Here is a 21,820-nt window from a genome sequence, read left to right as displayed (position 1 = left end):
TCTCCTCCCCCCCCCCCCCCCCAAATTAAGGTCTGTAGTGTGCTAATAACTTCATGGCAGTGATGATTAAAATGGTTATCATCTATGTTGTACATGCATTATAGCCAATTTTGAAAGTGCCTAGCACCTATCCAGAAGATTCCATGACATTTATACAGTGGTGATAGTGGTGGTAGTGGTGTGGGGTGTTGCAAAGCAAGAAAGTTGAGCAGTGGTGAAGCACAGACTTTCTGAAGGAGCTGGAGCACTGGAAGACTAACAGGAAGCTGTTAATGCAATATAGCTCTCACTTCAAATATACAGAGAGCAAATGATCAAAAATACAAGCCCACTTGCATTCTTTGTTATCTGAGAATATTTGTTCCCATTGAATGTAGTCTTGAAGGCACTGATGCTGCTTTTCACCCCAATATGCTCTCCCTAATTCACTGTATTTTCACTCACATATTGTCGTGGTTTAACCTCAGTCGGCAACTGAACACCATGCAGCTGCTTGCTCACTCCTCCCGCCCTGGTGGGATGGGGGAGAGAACTGGAAGAGCACAAGTGAGAAAAACTCGTGGGTTGAGATAAAAACAGTTTAATAATTGAAATAAAATGATAATAATAATAATAAAATAATAATACACAAAGCAAGTGATGCACAGTGCAGTTGCTCACTACCCGCCGACTGATGCCCAGCCAGTCCCCGAGCAGCGGCCCCCCCGGCCAGCTTCCCCCAGTTTATGTACTGAGCATGACGTCACATGGTATGGAATGTCCCTGTGGCCAGTTTGGCTGTGCCCCCTCCCAGCTTCTTGTGCCCCTCCAGCCTTCTCAGTGGGTAGAGCATGGGAAGCTGAAAAGTCCTTGACTAGTGTAAGCACTACCTAGCAACAACTAAAACATCGGTGTGTTATCAACTTTGTTCTCATCCTAAATCCAAAACACAGCACTGTACCAGCTACTAGGAAGGAAATTAACTCTATCCCTGCCGAAACCAGGACACATATGTATATAAAGTCCTCTAAAGAATCTAAGCACAAAAATCCTGTGCAGAAAGGATTTTATTAAAAAGCTGGATGTTAATGCTCCAAAGGAGACTAGTGTATCTCCTGGGATTAGTGAGTAGGTGGGAGGAGTTGATTGCCTCAGGCATAGCCCAGGGCCATTAATTCCAGCTAGTCATTAATCCTCCTGTAATGCCCTATGCTGATGCAACAGTTCCTGTTACAACACAGAAATAGAAAGCTGACTGACCTATGGATTTTGTTGGATTATGTTATTCTTATAATGATTGCTTATATTTCTAAATGGTCATCACTATAGCGTTGGACAGAGTTTCAGTTTATAAGCTTCATGTCTTTCCAGAGAGTTAATGCTTTGTTTGTTACTCACAGGAAGCCTGCAATGATGTTATTAGTACTCCATTCTGTCCTAGCCTTTAAATAAATCTTGAAAACATTGTAGCTTATATGAGGTATGCTCTGTGTATTGAGTCCTGGGAAAGCAAAATTGATATCAATACTCTTTAAAGATAATTAGCATACATATTTTCATATCTAGAGAAAATGAAAATTGAACACGTGGTTCCTTTACTCTGTGGTTGCCATGTAAGGCAAAGTGTGGTCTAAGTTGCATTTATTTTAGTTTTTGGTTTGATTGTTTTTTAAAAAAAAGTCCTGAAATTTTAGTGAATTTATTTCAATACCCAAAGAAATGGTAATAAAGGAGAGACTAGTTATAAACCATTTAGAAGCAACTGCCATCACGTGCCCTTTACATGCGTGCTCATGTACACAGCAGTATACAATAAAAGCATTGCTGGGCAGATCTTAAAGTCCAGGAGGAAAAAGTTCAAGAGCAAGAGACAGCCCCCAGCTCCCAGCTTAGCAGATCATGTGAACACACATGACTCTAAGCAGCACAGAGTTTAAGTAGCAAACAGCAGCTGTGAGAATTTCCAGAATGCTAGACTTGTATGTCTGTTTAAATTCTCCTAAAATGTTTTTGCTCAAGAAGAAAGTTATTAATCTGACATTTACATAAAGTCCTTCTTTGTCAGGGATCCCAAAGTGTTTTACAGATGCAGAGATTTAGCACTGACATGCACATGTCAGAGGGAAAATTAACAGACTGACTGCACCATGGTTGCACAGAACTTTGGCAGTGCAGAAATATGACTACAGATGGGCTTCACTACTACGTTCCCTGAAAGACCATACAGCAATACTGCATAGCAGCTCAGGTCGAGAAGTGTGGGATACTTTACTCAGCTGAACGCATAGGTGAGTTAACAATGCTAGACTGTATGAGAACAATGGTAGACTGCTTTAAAAAGGGAAGCAGCAGCTGAGTTCTCTATAATTAGCACTTGTGGTGAAGACATAGATTGTATTGCTGAAATGTGAAATTCCAGCACTATGCTGATTCCAAGAAAGAGGGTATGAGGTTGTTTGAGGGTCGATTTAGGATAAATAACCACTTCCTACAGTGCTGTCGGTGCTCATTATTTACTCAGCTGGGCCTCGTTTAGTTTATGAATTCAAAACTGATCACAGCAGAGAGTGTTGGGGCATATTAGACCAAAGGGGAGGCTTAGGATAGACTGTCTTTTGGTATACAAAAAATGTCTGAAATTTATAAAATATGTTCATAGGAGAAGTTGTACTTAAAGTTTAGCAACGGTGGTATGGAAGAAGGTTGGTATATGGATTTTTTTTCCCGTTCCTTATATGTGAAATCTTGTTGACCCTTGTGCCCATCTCATATATAGAGAGGGAAAAGAGCCTAGAGCCAATGTTCTTTCATTTTAGAAAGACTAGTTGGAATTCTTTTCCATTCAGTTATGTTTCTCAATTCTAACATTTCAGCACCTTTCCTTGAAAATTAGCGTTTTCAGAGTGGGTGTTTTTCAAATGCTTTATGTTGTTCCTTTTCCTTCCTCTGACTTTACTGTTATAGCCTGGCTTGCCGCTGTGCAGGAGGAGAGATGAGGGAAGGAGGAGGTGGTAACCCTCTTTGCCCTGCTTACTGCCCATTCTCCCCTTTCCACTGGCTCAAAATAAATTCTGTACTGTTTACAGAGCTGTCAGAGAAAGAGAGGGGTGGGAGGGAGGAAGAGGAGAGGAGAACAAAGTGAGAATGCGAGGAAACCTTCGCCCTCTGGGGTCATTGTAAGGCAAACATGCATCCATTCACCCATCTGAGAATCACTGTAATGTAAATTAGACCATTTTAGTGCATAATGAGGATTTACTCTCCAACAACTGGGAGTTAGCTAATAAAGTCTTAATTTCATTTCTCTGTGACCCAAGAACTTTTAAAAACTGAAAAAGTTAAATGATGAATTGACGTAGCAAACTAGTCCCTTAGAGACTGTATTTACCAGGTGAATCAGGAGAGCTGACTAAGGTGATCCTGATCTTCCACGAAGGTACGGGTGAGGCTTTATCAAGTACTCCCTATTGGCCTAAGCAGTCCTACAGAAACCCACAAGGGATTGTGCTAGCTGGCAGTGTATGCACGGTACTGAAAAATTCATGTGGAATTAGGGGTTTGTGTCTTTATCCCAGAAACCTGAAAATAGTTTCCTCTCTTACGATTCTTTTTCTTAGCAGATCTCCTGTTATCTTTGATCATCTGTGGGGTCTGGAGTATTCCAGACTTCTGTTTCAAAGGTTGTTCTATAGATAGGAGTGTCTGAAACTGAAGGGGGGGTCTATGGAGCTCTGCGCAGACCTAACTCAGCAGAGTTTAATGTGTGTTGGACACAAACGGAGGACTGCAGTACCAGTACGTAACAGGGACAACTGGAAACCACTGGGCTAAACCCATCCAAAGACAGTAGTGACTTCCTGCTCCTTGTCTAAAGTGTTCCAGAGAGGGACAAGCAATCCTTATGTGCTGTTTCCAAAGAGGCACGTCACTGCAGTTTGATGCTGACTTGTTGCTATTTGAATTTATCTGGTTTGAGTTTCCTTTTTCTTTGAAAGGACTTTTTTTCCAAATATTTTTAAATTTCCTTCCTGATGTTTGTCTTTTTTCCAGATTCCAAAATTAGATCAAGTCACATTTCCTCATGGAACTTCTGCTGCAAGAAGGCATTGAGCTTTTGCAGCCTCTAGTCTGAAGGTGCCTGCTTCAGTGGATGACCTGCACTGTCATGCACACTATCCAAAACCAATTGGACAATGGCAAACTTTAAAAGTTAATGCATGTCCTGATTACTGTCCCATCCCCCTCAGCTTGTGCTTTCTGACTCTTGTGATGTCGCTGAGTCCTATTTGTTGAACATACTACTTAATCCATGACTTGCCTGCTGCATTCTCATTTGACCTGTTAACTGTTAAAGCAAAAAAGTTATTTTAAGGATTGGCTTGTCAAATGGAGCGTATCTCTCCCTTCAAAGACCTCTAAGGATGAATATTTGATTAAAATGTGACTGCAGCATTAAAATGGGTGCTCTGTGTCTTTTTGTAAATGAATGACTAGCAAATGTGTGGACTGTCTAGTTTTTAATTGGCAAATTATTCAGTGAATGCTTCAGGGGGAATTGCAGGGGAGGGTGAGGAGTTAGTTGATTTTTAGATAAATTCATTACTACTTTTATTCCTGGAGATAGTCTGAAGATGACTAAATCCCCAGATGTATCCACAGATTCAGTTTAAATTTCCTGTCTGGAAATGAGGAAGAGGACATGCTCTAAAACATGGGATAAAACCCCAGGTCCTGACTTGGGCAGCCCCACATCAAAAGAGCTTAGGTCGTTTTAGTGGTGGCTGTACCTATGACCCATGCAGCTGCTGCACCATTCTTTTTGCCTGCTTCTGTTTGCCTGCTGCTTTCTTTATGAACTCCAGTGAATGAATGCTGATAAAATCTGCTCTCAAAAGGGCTTGGAGACCAAATGCCTGTCCATTTTAATACTCTGATGGATCAGAAGGACAGCCAAATCTTTAGATATGATTATGTGCTCTACAGAAGACTCTAGGACAGTCATTACGGAGAGGGAAAATAATGGGTAGACTTATTGTACAGTTACCTAAATACCCTACTGGAACTGTTAACACTGTATCAGTCTACTGGAAAATACTGTGGAATGGGGTATCAGGACAAGGAAAGAAGCATAGCTTGAATCTGTTTAATTTTAATTTTGAGTTTGAAAGTCTTGACAGCACTTTGTAAAGAAAAGATGCTGTCCCATTTGATGTGTATGAGTTTGATGTTGCTATCTTTGCTTCTGTAAGTAATTTAACCCAATGTAACAGCTCATGAGAACTAAGATAAGACACAAAGGGCTCCAGAAACAGGCTCTTTGAGTATGTCTCTTACTGGGTCAGCATGGGGCTCCTGCAAAGGTCTTTGACTAGTTTTCTTTTCTTGATAGTTGGCTGCTGACTTCTTAGTAGAAACAGAGCAGCAGAAGGTATTTCAAAATGAAAGAACAAAGCCTGAAGGTCTACTGTTATTTCCAAAGTACTCTCTTTCAACCAGAAAGCTTCGTAGAAGTGAGATATGCGGGCAACCTCTAGTACCTAGATTCTTCCTGCCCTGTGGACAGGCCAAAGAGTAGTGGTGCCAGCTGCAGTCAGATTTTTTTTACATGCTCCATGGTCTGGAAGACAAACCATTGGAAATGGTTGACTAATCTGGGTATTCATCTTTGTACAGTTGGAGACAACGAGACATTCCATGCAAATTCAGGGACAGGAGTCAACTGTTTTAGCTTTTCTTTCAGTGGAAAAGGGGTGATTATTTTTAATGAGAAGAAAGATTGCACAAAAAGATCTTGAATCACCTTCATGTTACACTTTTCTTTTTTGGCTAATGTTAATTAAATTGCTTCAGTGAGATACTCTGAAATGCAGCATGGAGTGGAATATATGCAGTATGTACATATGTGTGCATCTTCTTCATTTCCATTGAAAGACTGCTAAAATGTTATATACAAGATGTAAAAACAATTTACTGTAACATTGGAAAGCAAAACCAAGTGCTCTGTTACTTTTTTAGAGTTTTAGAGCGTGCTTTGGTTACTTTTGTGAATGTCTAACTGGTCTTGTGCAGAAAAATGTGGCTATTTTCTCATGTTACAAAGAGGCAAATATTGCCTCAGGATTTGCCTTGCCCCTTTCTGGTGATTCTTTCTTGGCTCTGCAGCAATTTCTTAAAGACCCAAATCTGTTCACTGATCCCTGTCCACAGTAGGGCCCCCTCCCCAATCTTTGCAGACCTGGCCAAGAAGATGACAATTTGGGCACAGGAGTGGGAGCCAACGGCTGGCAGGGCACAGGCTGTTGTTGCGTTGAATGCTTTGTATTGTGGAACCACGACTGACACCCATGGGCTGCATGGGAACGTATGAAGGGGTTGGATGTAATCTGCATTTGCACTGGTTCTTCAGAAAGGGAATTCCAAGAAAAGAGATTTATAGACAGAGTAACATCATGCATTGCCACTCAATATCATCAGTGTCCGCTACAAAGTTTTAAAGCTGGGAATATAGGTAGTTAGATGCTGATGAAGAATAGACTGCAGGAGGGAGGGAAGAGGGTGCAAGAGGATTGCAAGAGGGTGGTATTGAATAGCTACATCCATTATTGACTTGAACTCCTTGAAGAGTACATTAGATAGAGTTGTACCTGAATGAAAACTTAGCATTTGAGATCTTTGTTCAAGTAGGCCTTATTATGTTAGGGGAAAAAGAATATTTCCAGAAATGTTTTGTTACAACTTTTATTTATAGTTTCAAGGTTAAAAAAGGTGCAGCTGAGATGACTTCTATGGCTAACATAAAAGTCTCAGCGGGTGCATTGCAGGTGCACTCCTCTCTTAGGACTCCCTGGTTTTAGCCAGTAGCTTTGGTTTTACTAATATTGGTGATTTCTGTCACCTCTTAAGAGGACGCTGAAGAGCCAGGAAAGGATTTTCCAGTGATCTGCAAGATATATTTTGAAACATCACAGAAAGATTTTGAATCTGGGCTGACCTTACTGTTGGGTAGCAATGCCCCAAACACAATGGACTGGCTGTCATCATCTTTGTAGGGCTGCTCCTTCTGGAAATTTCAAGGGTTGGTCATAAGGCCTGGTAATGAGACATATGCAGTAGTACCTCATTCTCTTTAACAATTTGAACTCAATATCTGCTGTACGTATCATATACCCTTGTAATTTAAATTGTAATGGTGTGCAACAACAGCAATAGCTTAGTGAAAATGTATTTAGAAGTATTTAGAAAAAAAGGCACATGGTAGATTAAATTATTGGTCTAACCAAAATGTTTAGGCTCCGGGTATGTTGTGTTGAATTTGGACGGAATGGAGGCCTGGGAGGAATATATAGTCCCTGTAATGCTACTGGGCAGAAATATTTTCAGTCGTAATGGAATTGTAATTAAAATTCCTACTGGTCTTTCACTGATGGTCCTGGTCATCCTCTGTGCAGAACACTTCTGAAATGTAGTTTGTCATAACAGAGTTTCTCCAGCTTTCCCCCAGCTTACTCACAATGGGAAAAGGTTTTCCAGTTAGCCAGGAGAGCCTTGTCAATCCCTAGTTACCTGTGTGCCCAAGCTCCTGTTATTGTGCCAGCTTGCTTGCTTACCCTTAGCCATATTCATCTCCCGGGGAGACAGTGCAGGCTTGCCAGACTGGAGTTGCCCTGAACAGCCAGCATATTGGTTCAAATTAAGGTTTTCAGAAGCTGCCTCTGACATTAAGGGAAACAGAATTGGCCCCGTGCTTACCACTTTGGAAAAGCCATCCTCTTTGGAAAGAGCATTTTAATTCTGAATAAAACATTGGGTTGGCTTTTAGCTCATGAATAGCACTTTATTCCACTTCAATAAGTATCAGTACCGACAAATAACCGCATCATGTCATGACCTTACGTAAGTGCATGGCAACGTTCCAAGTTAATTTTGGCTATTATTTCCACAAATGTGTAGGACAGGTTTTTGTAGGTATTTGATTCCTAGTTAGGCAGTGCTTTTGCAGACAGGAGCTGTAAAACAACCTGACAATTATCTAGGCTCCATGGTCTAGTCCTGGCTTCAGACACTTACAGTATCTCAGGTACTTCCTTCCCAGACTCCTCCTGAAGAGTTTGCTTCTTCAAGGAGCACGTGACAGTTTAGTGTTGACAGGCAACTGAAGAGCTAGAATTTTATAGAAAGGTTTGGAAAGCAACATTGCTTTATTAACAGGGAAAGTTCAAGCAATTAAAAGTCACTGGAAGACAAATGCCCTCTCATCCTACTGGTGCTCTCCAGAGTCTACGAGGAAGGGATGTCTACCAGTGTGCAACCAGGGAAACAAGTTTTCTTCTTGCCTCACTGGGCCCCTGATTCAGGCAGTCTGCTTTCTGCTTGGACAGCTGAATGAAACACCAAATGCCTCATCTTCTGCAGCTTTAGAAGCTTCTAATGCTACTGTAAGATCACTCCCTGCACAGTCTGAACTGGCAGTTGCATGCCCTTGTCATGTGCTGTCATTGCAAAGGTGAACTACTCCATCATAGTTCCCCTTTTTGTGATTGTATTTGAATAGAGGGTCATCTTCATTTAATAACCCTCTTAATGGAGTTGGAGGCTTGATAAAGATAGGAGTTCATAACTTCACATGGAAGCCCCAGGTTGTCATATGCTTCTTGTGGGATTGTTAAGAAGGCCAGCACTTAGGCAACTGTGTCTCTGAATGCTTAAATATCTTTAAATTCTGTCCCTGGGGTCACTGAGTGTCAGTGCTGCATAGTTTCTGAAATGCCTAAGTCATTGCTATAAATGGAGCGTGGTTGCTTAAGTCATTCTGGTGCTTTGGGAAATTTTGTACCCTCAGCCTGTTTGCTAGTTAAATAGGGAAGGTTATTTTGTTGCAGATGCTTTGTGTAGGCTATCACTCAAAATATTAACATTAGGAAGGGTAGACTCCTGCCAGATTTCTCTTGACATTTTTTATTTAGTGCAGAGAAAAGCAGATTGAGGTTCGTCATTTAGTGTTTGATGGAAGGCCCTCTCTCTCTCAGTGCTCTGTTTCTATACAGCAATCAAATCCCACATACTGTACTATATTCTGCCTGGAAATCTGCTAACCTTTCATATAATATGTAATAGGTTTCATAGCCAGTGCTGCAGAGCCGTTTTCCATGCAGGAGGGTTTTCAGCTATTTTTTTCTGCTGCCTTGGTAAGATTTGCAATGGTTCTTTCTACAGTGCCAGATGTTATACATAAAACAGGAAATTATATACTGTTCTCTTGCTTATTGAGCAGAGAGAAGAATCTACTTTTAAAACCTAGCTGGGAGAGGTTGCTAGAAATGCTAAGTTTAAAGAGGCAGATCAAATGTGGGAGATGAGAAAGCAAGACAAAACTTGCCTGCGTGTGACGATGAATGTTAAATCTCAACTGAAACACAGTTGATGTACTGACATTAAAGGGAATGTACTGAATATATAATCATTGTGCATATATGCATGGAGTTTTGTATTGTAAGATAATCAAATGAGGAGTTCTTTGTACATACATTTACTGACACTGATGGGAATCTCAGGAGAGCTCTAATGATCTATATTTAAAGAGATATCAGCCCAATTACATACTGTAGTGTTAGTCTGTCTGTTCCTGAAGGAACGCAATGTCAGAATAATATTATTTTGGTTAGCACTTCTATGGGATCCTTGATCTACATATCTTGAAGTGTTTTACAAATACTAAGAACTTAATTCAGTAGCATTCCACTGGACTGTGTTCACAGGGATGGTGATGCACTGATTATAGAGTTCAAGTTAAAGAGTCCCTCATGAACAGCCCTGGTGCCCAACTGGTCACGCCTGGCCTGCAGGTTCTTTCTGTTTGGCCTACGGCTTTTTCCTGTCAGGTACCGGGGAGCAGCTGTTTGGCCACCATGCTGCCTAATAGCCAAGTGCCTCCTGCTGCCCCCCAGGCTGTTTTGGTGCTGCAGACTGAACTCTGCCACCTGTCCGCGCAGGAAGAGAGTGTGGCCTGGGCTGCGTGACAAGGGGCCACCACAAAACTGGCCTCTAGATGCTGTAGCTGCAAGGTTTGACCATTCTGCTGCAAGCCTGAGAAGAGAACCATAAACGAACACATCAAACATAGTATCAATTCTCATTAGTAAGCAACGCCTAACATGTGACACTGAGAATTATAGTTCTAAGGGGATACATCTTTTATCTTTCAGAAACTTCTAAAACATACTGATAAATTCAGATATGATTTGGGTCAGGCTCTTTGTAGCCTTTTCTACTCGACAGAGCCACTTTAGGAGTTGTTTATATGCATGTGTGTTACTGTTCTTTGAACTGTTTAGGACCGTGGTGAGAGATCTAGATAAAATGTAGCTCTGTGCAAGTTAGAGAAAAGACAGTCAACTTCTCTACTGGGACTGCTGCTCCAACAAAGAAAGTGTCAGTTGATTCCAAAGTCTTGTCACTTTTACCTTTCATCTTCTGGTAGCTTGAAACAGCTTTTCCGGCCACCATCATCTCCTTCTGCTACTAGTATGCACTCTGGAAACCTCTTCTGAGTTACATCTCTGTTGCTCTAATTAACCTGGTATATGACCATTACTTGAGTTTTACATCTTGGAAAAAAGTCACACTGGCATGAAATCATGCCAGTAATGTAACCAATGTAACACATTGGTGCATCAGACCCTTAGTTTCTGTCTTGAGGCAGAGCAAATCAGCAGGCCTGTGCTGGCAGTGTTGGTCTTGCTTGGCATTTTAGTTAATTTTACATCTGCTTATTTTTGCTCACTTCTTTATTAAAACGGCAGCTTTGGACACTTGTAGCAATTTTCCTTTTTAAGAGGCCAGATTTGATCCATGCTATTGTTGACAAATGATTCCCTATGAAGTATTCAGGCACTAGCACTTTTTCCTCTTGTCTGGATTTTCCCACTTGTTTCTGTTTGCAGGAAGGATTAGCTCTATCTGAAGCTAGCACTACGGACACTCGCTGGGCAGCGCAGTCATTCAGTAGGTCTGCAGGCCTGTTTATGCACTGCTCTTTCTAATCATGTCAGATTTGTAATACCTGTCAAGTATGCTAAACTTAGGTGATACCAGTGATGTGAAAACTTCGTGATTTTGCCATGAGAGAATACCACCAGGTGTTTTTGAAGACAGTGGCAAGAGTACATAATACCTATTTCATAGAGCTTTTGTTTACTGCTTTTGGAACCTACTGTGATTTCCTGAAGTTTGGAGGTGAAAACAATTTCTGAAATTGTTATATGATTCTTCTGTAGCATCAAGGCTGTGGTGGGGGTCTTTTAAGTCCTGTGCTTATCCGTGTTCCCTATTGGTAAGGCAATGCAACAGAGCCTGGGAATAGAAGAGGGCCAGGACACGGCTGGAACGTAGGCTGTCTGCATGTGGCCTTTCCCAAGGATTAAATCTCCCACTGCAGAAATGAACAGCAAGTCTCCTTAAGGCTACAGGGTAGTCAGACATCACATTTCCCAGTTGGAACTGGTTTTGGTTCAAGTATCAGTTATGGTGAGTGAGTGGCATACTTTGGAATATGGCAGAGATCTTCTGAGATCTAGTCTTCAGTACTAGTTAGTGGACAATATGCCTTCCTATTGGAAGATGGATGATCGTTAGTGCTATTGGAACAGATAAACGAATACAAATCAGTTTTGCTGAAGCCAGTGAAGCTGTTAAATTATGTCAGCTGAGGATCCATTCTAACACAGTTGTATATAATGGACTTTAACTCCATAGGAGTTATGCAAATAATAATCTTATATAAAAGACAGAGATTACAGTGGCTATCTTCTCTAAAGGATATCAAGATTTTCATAGAAATCTGAAGTTTATAAAACTGAAGTGACAGTATAATGCTAAAATTGCACTCTGTGATGCTCCCTAAACAAGCAGCTAGCAGTATGCAGGGGAATACTTGTAAACTGAAAAGTAGCCAGTTAAATATGTTAGGCATATGTGTACAGCTTCCTTATTCTATTACGCTGAATTCTCCTCAGTACTATCAAAGGAAGACAGATCAGATAAACAGCAGTTACCATGTGAAAAAAAAATATTTATATTTATATAATTTATAATTATATAAAATTTAAAAAATATTTTACCCTTATTTCCAATGTGTTTGATTTTTATTACAGTACGGTTTGCAAAACTTGTCTCTAATACAGTTTTAGAGAAGAATTATGTGAAGTGGATTTAGATGTGAAGGCAGCTTTTTCTCTCTGTTAATGAAACCTTTCTTAAAGGCTGTTCTATAATTACACTTGTGGCTTGGTGGATAATGCCTTGTTCTCATATGCAAGTCATTTGATTCCTCTGGTGCCTCATAACACTCAAGAAGCATGGACTCTTGCAGTGTGACTCATGTTGTAGCTTATTTTACTGCATATTCTATATAAAGACTTCCTTTGAACGGTGCGTGGATACACAGTACCAAAGTGACAATAACAAGCTTTGTCTGTCTTGCTTCACAACAGAGAAAGAGCCCTACAAAAATACACTGAAGTGTAGGTCGTTGCAAATTAGGTAGCCCTTCAATTAAGAAGTGTTCTAACTCTAGTATTACTAGTGACCTCATCTTGTCTTCTAGAGGGACTGAAAGTCTCGTCCCGGTATAGCAATGCACTTGCTTCAAGAATTAATCATTCTTCTTGCTGTCAGAAAAAGGGTTAAGTGTAGCAGGTTACTTCTCAGTAAAACCTGCCTCTCTTCTATCAGGAGTGCATAAGAATGCCCATATATATTTTTCACCACTACAACAGCAGGTGATAACGATGCATTCCAAGCCAGAGCTGCCTGTTTGGGATGCTTAGCACCTTCAGTGCTGGTGTCCACAAAAACCTGAAAAATTGCAACTTTAGGACATCGGTGCGTGGTCATAATGGTAACACTTAGAAGAATTGCTAATAATAAGAATTGAAGTTGCAAAAAAAGTTTGGGATAAAAATATAATCACAGCCAATGAAAATGATATTGAAAAGTTTTTCTGTGAGTGGAAGGACTGAAAAAGCTTATTTCCTTTCCATTTTTGCTCTTTCCTGCCACCAATACTGATCATAACTTCCATGATGTATCCACTTGATGGTGGACAACGTAAGTGGTGTTTGGAGTTACACCCACGAGGATTAGCCAGCTGGTGTGTGTGTACAGACTGGTCAGCTGGCTGTTACCCAGTGAAATGGGTGACAGAGAGTGCTGCCCTCTTTTCCTTTAGTAGTGACACTATATTTGGGACCTCTTTCCTATCACTAATTTTTATTTAGCTTCTAGGACCTTATTTAAGCCCTATCTCAAATTTGCTTAAAATTTTTCCACTGGAATCAAAAAGTTACTGGGAAGAAGGGAGAAAAGGGAGGAATTTCCTGCCAGGCAAAGTGGTTACATTTCGTTAGGAAAATAGACCAGCAGAACAGGGTCTTTGTACCCACAATTGAGTACAGGAGGTCTGGCACATTGTGGCCACAATTATTACTCAAACAACAATTGAACTTTGTTTGGGTATGCTTTTAATGAGAAAGTTGGGAAAATTATCAGGGACTGTTCAGTGTAAGAGAAATGGACAGAAAGATGAGTGGACAAGATGCTCTCTCGTCTCAGCTGCCACTGCACAGCCAGAGCCAGGGTTATTTACTGCATCCTCCTAGCAAGGCCTTTTGAAAAGAATTTTGTAATGTCCATGTTGAGTCTCTTTGAATTTTCCAGATGTACTCGTGCAATGTAAGTCTTAAATAATCCATTCATCTTCATTTGATAATCTACAGAAATGATTTAAAATCATAGTGTGGTAATATTGTGCATTGTTATTTTTCCTCCTCTACTGAAAACCAATTTAGTTTGCTTTCCATGTAAAAACAGCATATTTATCTAGTACTGCTGTTTGCTTTGTGTAAATATTATCCCTTGTAATACCTCATTTCCAATGGGTTTGGAACAAGAACAGCCAGGGTTCATGAGAAGCAGGTGGTGGGGCCTACCCAGCACAGCCTGGTGTATTTATTTTAATACCTTTTTGTTATCCTTTAAACAAGCAAATAAAACATGGTTCTATAAAGAAGGAGCAGGAAATACAAAGATATCTAAGAAGTGAACAATTGAAAGCAATGGACTAGAAAGATGTTTTACTTACAAAATTAATGATCTATTGTACATCCTAGCTGTATTAAACCTATCCATCTAGTACCCGTCTAGTGGGGTAGGTTGAGATTTCAATATGCTAATGAAATTATTTTTAGCCATGTGTGAGGGGGTACCCGGAAGAAATGGTGGTTTGCCCAAGTGGAACGGAAACATAGAAGTTTAGAAAATTGGTTCAGTTCCTAGTGAGCTTGCTATCAAATAGATAACTTTTAAAACCAAGTCGAGTTTTAGAATATACTTTTAAAAGCCAGGTCTTTCAGAATGGCAAACTAAGTGCCATGAATGTTTCACTGAGAGCATCTTTTAGCCAGTTTGACAGAAGTTGTCTCTCCCCCAGGAAGCCAGTACTTGGGCATTTGTGCTGACAGGTTTTGGATGCTTGGGCTTGGCAAATTGTTCCTGGAGGAGTCTCAGTGCAGGAATCAGCTTTTCTCATTGCCCCTCAGGTGTGGAATTTCCTTGCCAAATTGCCTCACAGAACTGCTGTGTTGTTACATACGTAGCATATGGCCAAGTTTAATGGTCTGTTAGTTAGTCTTCAGCAACCCCCTTTCTCTTTCTCTTACAGTTGATTGTTTACAGTCTTCCATCATCATCATTTGTGTAGTCCTTCCACGTAAACTTAATAGTAATAACTGTGTCTTTTTGAATCTGGTTATGTCTAGTTAAACCTCTATTTGGGATAGTGTTGGCTCAGTTTCTTTATTAGTTGCATCCCTTTTTGGTGGTATGTAACCAAGGTGGTATGTAGTGCAAGGATGTAACAAATAGCATTCTTTCAAATGGGAGAGTGTTTGCTAAGGCATTTTTGTTTCAGCCTTTGGAGGTCCGTCCTACGATGGATGCCAAAGCTGTGAACTTCTTGTTCTCAGTTACCTCAGGCTCCGATATAATCTTACTTGCTTTATTTGAAAAAAAATCCCTGGTGAAACATCCTCTTCGTGTACTTAGTTAATTTGTGCCATTCTGCACCTTTTGTGCTGTGCCACTTGCCTGCTTGCATCCTGCCTCTAAGTGCACTGTGAGCCTTTCTGGATGGGAGGAGGGAGAGACAGGATCTGACCTTTCAATTTGTGTGTAGAATTTAGCAAAGCTGGACCCCAGTCAAGCTGATTTCAGGGCTCTGTTGGACAGAGGAGGAGGCTGATATGATGTTATACTCTTCTCCTTCCACCCTTCTTTCTTTTTCTGGAAAGATTATTACTCAGTTTAGTTCAGTACTTTACCCTTGATTGTCCTGTGAGTTGTCTCCATTTTTTTCATGTTCCTCTTTTGGTCATGTGTAGGTTCAGCCTTAACATCTCTTTACTATTTTTTCCACTTAAGAAAATCTACAGTGCATCTTCATTACTGTGCCCAGCTGCATATCTCAAATGCTGTTTTAATCTTGATGATAGATAACGTGACAGATCATAGTGAGAATGAAGGCTGATAATGAGGAATGAAAATCAAGGTGACCATTTTTTGTGATTATGTATTGTACTGTGAAAGAAACTCCCATTCAAAAAATGAAACAAATGGGAAACGAAGGCTTTTGAATACAAAATTCCAGCCCACACTGAAGTGTCAGCCTAGTCAAACTAGGCTACGTGCTTGATGCTCAGCTCAATTGGAAAAAAACACAATCTAAGTAATTTTTAAACGGTAACTAAAAGGATTTGGATCATTTTTACCCAGATGAATTAATCTGGGAGAATGTTATGTAATTTCTTTAAACAATTCACTCCTCAGAATCTCAGAGTACTCTTAGTTTGGACTCTGCTTGGCTTATACTATTTCAATCCTTTAAAACTCACATTTTCTATCCTATTTTCTTCTAATTTTGCTTATAATTGACATCCCGGTCCCACAAGATAAAAAATAACAAACATAAACAATGCTTCACTATGGAAAATAGAGATTAAGCTTGTGATTGGAAAATTGGCAGAGGCTTGATGTTGTATTATGTGCTGTTCATCTCGATCTGCAGAATCTTTAAGCCTAAACTGTCTCAATGACAGCCAGATTTAAGGAGCCTAGCTTCTGCCTATTGTGAAATTGCTTATCTGTTTCTAAGGCATCAACAGATAGATCTGCTTCTTTGGTGGCAACAAGAGAGAGGAGGGAGTTCATTTATCAGGCATATCGGTCAGCCAGTTCACACTGTCTCTTTTTTTTTTCTTTTGTTCTTATAGTGTGCCCTCTTCCCCGAAGTCTGACCACTCCCTGTGATATCTCATCTGTTCAGTGGACTGAAGGAATCTGTTTAGGCTATGTATTGCACTCCCCTCCTGCCCTTCACCCATTGCTCCCTAAAACATTTTCACTTCCTTCCTTCTCATTTCTTGTTAACGTTTCTTTCTTTTCTAACGTTTAACTTCCAGTGGGACTTTCTTCCTTGTTTCCCATCCCTGCATGCCTCTATTCCTCACTGTCCCCTCTCATGATGAGGTTTGAAAATGTTTCTAGGGCTGAGCTGAAACGAATAATGTTACTTTACTTTTTGCCTAAAGAAAGGATTGCGTGAGAAACAGCCACAGCAAGACTCTGGGTTAGAATCGCAGAACAGCATTTGGTTTGAGGGCTTTTTTAATCTGGGTGAGGGAATAGCAACTAAATAAAATGTCTTTGGTTTGAGGAAGTCACTTGCGCTGACTCCAGTCAGAGGGAAAAACCTTGAAAACTGCCCCATCCAAATACAGCTGTTGCATTGCGGATTGTTAATGCAGTTTACCTAATCCCTATGTTACAGCACAGCTGAATCACCGTTATTAATGTTGTTTGCATTTCAGTTTGATAAAAGTCAGTCATTCCCATCCAATACGTTTTGGTATCTTCAGATAAGATGCTGTTGTACAAGTCTATCAGAAGAGACTGTGTTTCACAGGCCTTTATAGGGAACTTCAGACATGAGGGCCATGAGATGTTGGACTGTGTATGTGGATATAAGGCAGTATAACTAAAGGCACTATAACTAAACACTCTCTTACAAAATAGCTGAAATGTTATTGTGAACTCCAGTGGGGAAGTACCACAGGCAGCATTTATTATACTACACTATGCATGAAAGGGACTCTGGATTTGAGCAGCTGGACCCATGAGAAATTTATGCTGGCAAGGTAATTCCAGTGGTGCCATTGCACTGACTGCTGGCAGAGTTGGAGGCCCAGGTATTTTGAGGTGCTGTTAAGTGACATCAGTCTGATGGTGAGTGATTTTCTGTGATGGAATACACTCTTTTCCATGCACTAGAAGGAGTAGACTATGTTCAGTTATACTTCCTGAATTATAATTATCTAGTTTGTCTTTAGGTTTTGCCTCTTATTTTGTATTGTACTTATTGTTTTGATTTCACAGCAGTGTTACTGAGTGAGCTGCTTTTAAAGCAGCTCACACTGTAATCAAAATAATATTTAAAAAGCATTGAAGAAAGGCTAATGTTATAAGGGCAATTCCCTTGTATTTTACTTATTTACACTTATGAAATATCCTAATTATTGTTAGGCACAATTGAGTAGAAACAATCACTTTGAGGAATTATCCATGAAAAGGAAGCCTTTAATATTAGAAGAGTATTGGAAGTTGATATGTGCTTGTTTCTGTGAGAAGCAAAAGCACGGCATTAGACTGACCCCACTGAACTCATTAAGAGGCTTATATTGATTGTAGAGGAATTAATATTTAACCCAGAGTTTCTTCCAGATGAAAAGAGGTTTCTAGACCAACATACTTCTGTTCTTAGAGGTTGTAAATACGAAAAGCAGAGTTACAGATCAGCTCACCATTTTGCTTTTTCTTCATTTGTTTCAAATCTCGTGGTAAAAAAATACTAGGGGAGGGAAGAAAAGAAACTGTTTATGAACAATGGATAAATTGTTCTGTGCTGCACACAGTGTCAACATAAGGCCAATGTGTCATTTAAGTTGCACTTGAAACCTATTTTTAGGACTTAAGTACTGCACAGACCTTGTGGTGACCTTACAGAATTTCACTACAGAAGAGCATGACTTCAACCCACTGTCAGAGCACACCTGCACTGGGAGGTTTGCAGCTTTTCTCTATCTCAGCGGTACATACTTAGTTCCACATACATTTCTTCAGATGAAGCCTTTTTCATAACATTCATGCAAAGATATGTTGGTCACGTGTATCAGGCCTTCTGTATTTTTAAGGTGGCAATCTCAGGGTGGAACAATAACTTGGTTTAGAGGCTCTTGCTGACTTCTGACTTCTCTAGCACACACAATCCTTGCTTTTTGCTTGCTCTGCAGGTTAAGATAGGTGATCAGAAACAAGACATGTATGTTGCTGCAATTACAGAATTTACCATTCTGTCAAAGCACTTTACAAACATAAATGTCTTCCTGGTGTGACCTTTTGTCTCAGCTGAAGCTCTGCTCCAGAGAAATGCTAAAGATCAGTTCAGGGAGGCACCCCATATGGAAGAACTAGTGTAGGAGGCAGCCTGTAGCTGCCCAGGCGAGGAGCTGAATAAAGCCAGTCTCATGGCTTCAGCTGGCATAATATGCAAGTCTCATATTACCTGTCTCTGATCTTCCTTGTACACTGTCTTCTTGCATAGCACACCCAGACTGAGCTCACCTGAAAGAGTGCATCTTTGCTCCTCCCCTCACTAAAACAGTGTATCTGAAAATGGGAGGTGTGACTGCCTGAGGGTAAAAGGAAGTATTTTGTGCCCAGAACTTTAGGAAATTGTTCTTGGAACAGGTTTCCCTTGTGCATGACCCATGAGATGATGCCAGACTTAGCTTGATCTAAGTGCTGTCAATGTAGGTTTAAAGGTTGGCTGTAGTGGTAAGAAAAATTATATTAAAACGGTACCTTTTTCTTAGTAGTTCTGCTTTCTGTTTTCGAGACATATCTGCTAGCTTTGCTAATAAAGATGCAGGTTTACAATTGTTAGCGTCGCAGAACAGTTTGAAGAGGAGTGAGGTTCTGTTCTGCCACTTGCATCATTCATAGATGATATGAAAAATCCAGCTAAGGTGTGATTTGCTGCCTCTCTCCTACAAGTGATAATGAAAGGGGAAGAAAGGAGAGCACAGCTTGATTTTCTGATCTTGTATTGAGTTTGAAGCACTGCTGCTGACAGTCATCATCATCTGATTTTAAAGTGAACAAATTCAACACAGATATCCCTGTGAAAAAGTAAATATGGAATTGTATAATGCTCTTTTTCAGCCACTTTTTAAAACTTGAACTTCACGTTAAAGGCAGTTAAATTGTTATATTTTTTTCCTATAAATACATTATCTATTCTGTGGTTACACAAGTGTAGTAAAAGAAAACACATAAATCAAGTGGACTGTTTGTTCTTCTTTATATATTTTCTTTGTCCTCTTTTAAGTGTATGCAATCTTTCCCACCCCTCCCAACCAAGTCCTGTCTCCACCCAACTGCATTTCCTGAGTGGATTCCTCTAGGAGACAGAATCGGAGGGCTGCATGATGTCATTTCTATATTTAAATTAGATGGAGCAGAATAGGCTGTGTAATTTGTTTAATCACTGCTCATGCTCTAATTTCCTTGGATTTGATTTTTTACAGTGCAGTCTTATCTTTGGGTTTCTATCTGGTAGCCAAGTCTGCTATTTGGCATGATTTCAGGGAGCTGGGTGCATTTTTCTTCTTGACTAAAACTCAACGGGATTCTGTGATCAAGCAAATTCTGCACACAGAGCTTTTCAAGCACGATAAATTGATTTAAGTGGGAATGTGACAGAAAAATATATGCCTCCAAAACAAAGAGATCAAATAAAATCTAAAGCATAGTTGATTAGAGCCATGCAGAAACATTCAGAAGATGGTAAATAGGTAAATAAATGGAAAAGACGCAGATTCATCTGCTATTATATAAACTGTACTAATTCTGGGATCAGGATTCAGCAATTTCAGTACAGGCATTTCCTGTATTTATTTTATCTAAATATGACTAAATGGTACTTCACTTCTGCTATTTCAGGCCTTGTCTATCTCATTTTAATGACTTGATAGACTGACGTATACAAAACAGTCTCTGTTCAATAAGTCGTGGTAAGATCTTCACATGGTTTATTTTCTATTTTCCCACAATACATGAAGATGTATTTTCGCTATTTTAGCATTTTTTCCTGATTTGTCTTTATCCTTTCCTTTAGAAATACCTCAATTCTGTTCTCTTACCTATACTCTGAGTGACGGTGAATATATATATTCTGTGAACGACAAAGGCAAGTGTTTAGTAATACACGAGATACTTGGTGTTCTAGAGTGAAGTACCAGCTTCAAGCAATGATTTGCTATCCAATGTTAAACAGCCATGGGTCAGGTCCTTTTTGTGATATCCAGTTAAGTGGCATTGACCTGAAATGTATGGAAATTTTCTGATTGAGCTTGCTTAGAAGAAATATGCTTACTAATTTGTAAACGTACTAAGAAGACAGTATCTGAAATCAGAATTATGCCAGAGACTTCTGTGCGTCTCAGCACATACTATTGGGCAACAGCAAGTGTGTTGTTTGGTTTCCCCTTTGTAACAAGATTTGGGTAAAGAACAGCTATGAATATGATTATCAGGTTTTTTTTTTTGTGAAATTCTGTACGAATATTAGGCACTTTTTATTGGAAAACACTAACGGATAGCAGGCAGATGACCTGAGATTTTACCTGGCAGTTCAGTGAAGAGCAATCTTTGGAGCATCAGATCAAAGCGAAGATCTAGACTTTGAGACAGCAATCTTTGCTTGGTTTGGTGGGTGAAAAGAGGGTCCAGAGATCTTCAGGGGCTCTTTCACATCACTCCTTATTGTTCTGGAAAAAAGAGAAGAAGAAACAATGCACCATGGGAGTGACACACCCTTGTGAGTAATGCTCACAAGGGAGGTGGTTCATTGCCAAAATGGTATGACTGGTGCAGCCAACTTAGAGGAAGAACAGAGCTGTACTGAGAGCATCAGTGATCAATTATTTATTGTCAAAAGAAAATAGAGAAGCTGGCCCACATTGTCAAGCTACAGCATGTATTCCCCAAGAGAAACCATTACAGGAGTATGGACAGCTAGTAGAGGAGGATTGCAGAACTCAGGTAATAGTCAAAATAACAGCATCTAATAAAATAGTTACAAAAGGTTTTGAAAAGCGTGTATGGAAAGGGCACCTTGACGTTTGGCCTAGGATTTCTACAGTTGAAATGAATTACTTTGTGTTACTCCCAAGTTTGCAAGTAATGCAGGCTCTGCCTTGTCACCTTCTCTGCTGCCAGTGGTAGGCAGAACAGGAAGCAGCACAAGTGCATCTCGTCAAAAGTGGGTTGACCAGATGGGGTCTCAACCTGTGGGTTGAGACTCTGAGTCGGGGAGAAAGAGAAAGGGAAGGAGAGAGATCATGTGTTCAACCAAGAACCTGTTGTGGTCTACAAAACCTTCTGCAATGTTACAAGACACTCACTTCCTAGTATCTGGCCACATAGAGGTTTACTGTGGGATGGGGAAGCATAGAAGCTGACTTGACTCCTTAGTGCTACAAACCATCACTACCTGGGTCCTTACTACACAGCCCATCAGATACTCTGCTGACTGGAGAACTGCTGCCCTTGGGGCAGTATCTGGTGTGGAACCTGCATTCAAAGCTTTATACCCAGAAGGTCTTCCCTTCAACAGTCCTGAGTCTTTCCCGTTAGAGTGCTGTGGTTTTGCTATGCAATGCACATGGAAGAC

This window comes from Pygoscelis adeliae, unplaced genomic scaffold, assembly GCF_000699105.1.
Source record: "Pygoscelis adeliae isolate BGI_AS28 unplaced genomic scaffold, ASM69910v1 Scaffold160, whole genome shotgun sequence".
In the NCBI taxonomy this organism is placed as follows: Eukaryota; Metazoa; Chordata; class Aves; order Sphenisciformes; family Spheniscidae; genus Pygoscelis; species Pygoscelis adeliae.
This window is presented reverse-complemented; position numbering follows the sequence as displayed.